Source organism: Mandrillus leucophaeus, unplaced genomic scaffold, assembly GCF_000951045.1.
Source record: "Mandrillus leucophaeus isolate KB7577 unplaced genomic scaffold, Mleu.le_1.0 Scaffold430, whole genome shotgun sequence".
Taxonomy (NCBI): Eukaryota; Metazoa; Chordata; class Mammalia; order Primates; family Cercopithecidae; genus Mandrillus; species Mandrillus leucophaeus.
This window is the reverse complement of record NW_012104588.1, coordinates 1,251,125-1,255,135: the sequence shown is the minus strand read 5'-3', so window position 1 is coordinate 1,255,135 and position 4,011 is coordinate 1,251,125.

The window sequence follows — 4,011 nt, the reverse complement described above, 5'->3', positions numbered from 1 at the left end:
AAAACTCAGCCAAGATGATAGGGAATTGAAGGATGGATTTCAGGCTGTGACACTAAATCTAACTGCATTACAAATATAGGACATAAGCTCAATGACAATGATGGAGAGAAAAATATCTCACTTAGATTACTGGAAACCTCTGTTTTAACTAAAAGTCATAAGGGGCTAGGCATGGTGGCTCACGCCTGTAATCCCAGCACTTTGGGAGGCCAAGGTGGGTGGATGACCTGAGGTCAGGAACTTGAGATGAGCCTGGCCAACATGGCGAAACCCCATCTCTACTAAAAATACAAAAGAAAAAGTAGCCAGGCATGGTGGTAAGTGCTTGTAATCCCAGCTACTTGGGAGACTGAGGGAGGAGAATCACTTGAACCTGGAAGGCGGAGGTTGCAGTGAGCCCAGATCGTGCCATTGCACTCCAGCCTGGGCAACAAAAGCGAAACTCCATCTCAGAAAAAATAAAAATAAAATAAAAGCCATAAGGACCAAAGAGAAAAAAACTGTGAGGACAAAAATTAAAACTACATAAACTGTGAAAAAGAGAGTTGACATAATTCCCTCAGACCTGGAGCTATACAGAGAAACCACCACAGTCCTGAAAGAGCACCTGATTTGAGACACCATATAGGGACTTTGGGAAGAAGAGCTGGACAGTTCCTCCAGCAGGAAACAGTGAAGGTGGCACTGAAAGATACCCAGACCCTGAAATGCATCACATCCCTTCATCAAATCCAGAGCCCTGTCCGAGGGCAAGGGTTAAACATAATGGAGGCGGAGAAGCAAACATCAGATGGACACACAGTGTCTTCGCCACTTGGGCTGCTGTAAGCACCACAGACTGGGTGGCCTAACCACAGGCATTTATCCTCTCCCAGTTTTGGAGGCAAGGAAGACCAAGGTCAAGGAGTCGGGCTGTGAGGGAAAGGACTGCTCAGGCCCCTCTCCATGGCTTGTAGACAGCATCATCCCACTCTCGGCCTTCATGTTCGCACGACATCATCCCATGTTGGTGTCTCTATCTTCACTTGAAGTTTTTCGGGTTTTTTATTTTGTTTTGTTTTGTTTTTTTGAGACAGTCTTGCTCTGTCGCCAGGCTGGAGTGCAGCGGTGCAATCTAGGCTCACTGCAACCTCTGCCCCAGGTTCAAGCAATTCCCCTGCAACCTCTGCCCCAGGTTCAAGCAATTCCCCTGCCTCAGCCTCCCAAGTAGCAGGGACTACAGGCAAGCACCACCACGTCCGGCTAATTTTTTGTATTTTTGTAGAGATGGGGTTTCACTATATTGGTCAGGATGGTCTCCATCTCCTGACCTCATGATCCACCCTCCTCAGCCTCCCAAAGTGCTGGGATTACAAGTGTGAGCCACCGCACCCGGCCCACCTGAGGTTTTTTTGTTTTTTGTTTTTTTGAGACGGAGTCTCGCTCTGTCGTCCAGGCTGGAGTACAGCGACGCGGTCTCGGCTCACTGCAAGCTCCAGGGCCTCCCAGGTTCACACCATTCTCCTGCCTCAGCCTCCCGAGTAGGCGGGACTACAGGCACCTGCCACCACATCCGGCTAATTTTTTGTATTTTTAGTAGAGATGGGGCTTCACCGTGTTAGCCAGGGTGGTCTCGAACTCCTGACCTCAGGTAATCCACCCTCCTCAGCCTCCCAAAGTGCTAGGATTACAGGGATGAGCCACCATGCCCAGCCTTATTTTTATTTCAATTGAGAAGTTACCAATAGATAAAAGTCAGTCTTTCAGAACCTAAAGAAAGTTCAAGTTGTTAAAATTTGCTCCATTTTCATGATTTCCATACTCTTATAACTGTTTTGTTTTTAAAGCATTTTAGTCTCCCAAGGCGCCTTCTCTCAACCAGCAATTCTCAGCCCTGGATGCATATTAAAGTCACCTGGGGAGTTTTCAAAAAAATGCCAGTGTTGGCTCCACCCCTTGAAACTCAGCTTTCGTCAATAAGCGAAGGGAGAAAGAAACCCAGCACGTGCTTTTTTCCATCTCCTTTATTTCTCCTTTATTGTTTTTCGAAGATACCCTTTTCTCAACCTTTATTTTTCTATTTTTCTGGGATTCTTCCTGTGACCATCCCATACACCTCATAATTTTATATTTTCTAGTTCTTTGTTCTTTCTTGCTTATTTTTTCTTCAAAAAGAGTTTCGAAATCTAATTTTAAAACGTACTAATTCATTCGTCTACATAGTGGAATACTAGATCCACTATGTATTCCCTCATTTTTTATTTTTATTGTAAATATTACATATTTCCTATACTTATTTTGCATAACATATTATGAAAGGTTCAAACATGCAGAAAAATAATGTTGCAGTAAACGCATGTTCACCCTAAACCTATATTCTCCAATTAGCATCTTACAATACTTCTCCTATCACATGCCTATTCATCTAGCCAGTCCTCTAGCTATCCCTCAGCCCATCTTTTTTTTTCTTTTCTTTTCTTTTCTTTTTTTTTTTGAGACAGAGTCTCACTCTGTTGCCCAGGATGAAGTGCAGTGGTGCAATCTTGGCTCACTGCGGCCTCAACCTTCCAGGCTCAATCAATCCTCCTGCCTTCCAAGTAGCTGGGACTACAGACATAGGACACCATCCCTGGCTAATTTTAAAATTTTTTGTAGAGACAGGGTCTTGCCATGTTGCCCAGACTGGTCCCAAACTGCTGGGCTCAAGTGATTCTCCCACCTCAGCCTCCCCAAAGGGCTGGGATTACAGGCCACTGCGCCTGGCCCCATCTTATTTTTTAACACATTTCAAAGTAAGTGATAGGCATCCGTGTGCCTCCCCTAAATATTTCAGCCTCACATCAGTATTCTTTAAAACACTCTGAGTAGTTTTTTAATATAGCCAGGTTTGAGAACAATTGTGAATCACAACAAACTATGCTCAATTCTAGTTCATAGTTTCCTGGCTTGTGGTACACAGAGGTTTAAGAAACTTCTTTCTCCACCTGCTCCTGAGAAATCCTTTTAAAAAGCCTTTCTGAAAAATCAGACACGGGCCAGGCACAGCAGCTCAAGCCTGTGATCCCAGCACTGTGGGAGGCCAAGGTAGGAGGACTGCTTGAGTCCAGAAGTTCAAGATCAGCCTAGGCAACATAGTAAGACCTCGGTCTATACAAAAATATTAAAAATTACTTAGACGTGGTGGTGCGCACTTGTAGCCCCAGCGACTCGGGAGGCTGAAGCTGGAGGACCTTGAGCCCAGGATTTCTAGGCTGCAGTGAGCTATAATTATGATAGAGGCAGGAGACAGCCAAATGCTGCCCAGGTCATTGTGCACAGGGGGCTTGCCTAAGCATGCCCATGGTGAAAAATTCCATCCCTTAACACATGTGCAGTAAGAGAAATAAATCAATGTGGAGTGGCTCACACCCAGGGCCCGCATGCACACTGGGGAAATGGGGGGGTGGAGCCAACAGGAATTCGCACCTTATGCAAGGGGAGGAGCCTGGCCTCTTCAGCTCATGTGGTGGTCTTGTGTTCAATCTGTGAGGTGGGACTCTGTTGGCACCTCAGAGTGCCAACAGAGTCTTTCTTTGCTGAGAGCTTTCTTCTTTCTTTGCTGAGAGCTTTCTTTTGGCCTAATAAATCCGCCCTCCTCACCCTTCAATGTGTCCACATATCTAGTGTTTCCTGGTCGTGAGACAAGAACCCGATTTTAGCTGAACTAAGGAGCAAAAAATCCTGCATCGATTGCACTGTTGCGCTCCAGCCCAGGCGACAGAGTGAGACCCTAACCTTATAAAAGAAGAAAAAAGGCCGGGCGCAGTGGCTCACGCCTGTAATCCCAGCACGTTGGGAGGCCGAGGTGGGCAGATCACGAGGTCAGGAGATCTAGACCATTCTGGCCAACACGGTGAAACCCCGTCTCTACTAAAAAAAAAATACAAAAAATTAGCTGGGCTTGGTGGCGGGCACCTGTAGTCCCAGCTACTTGGGAGGCTGAGGCAGGAGAATGGCGTGAACCCAGGAGGCGGAGGTTGCAGTGAGCCGAGA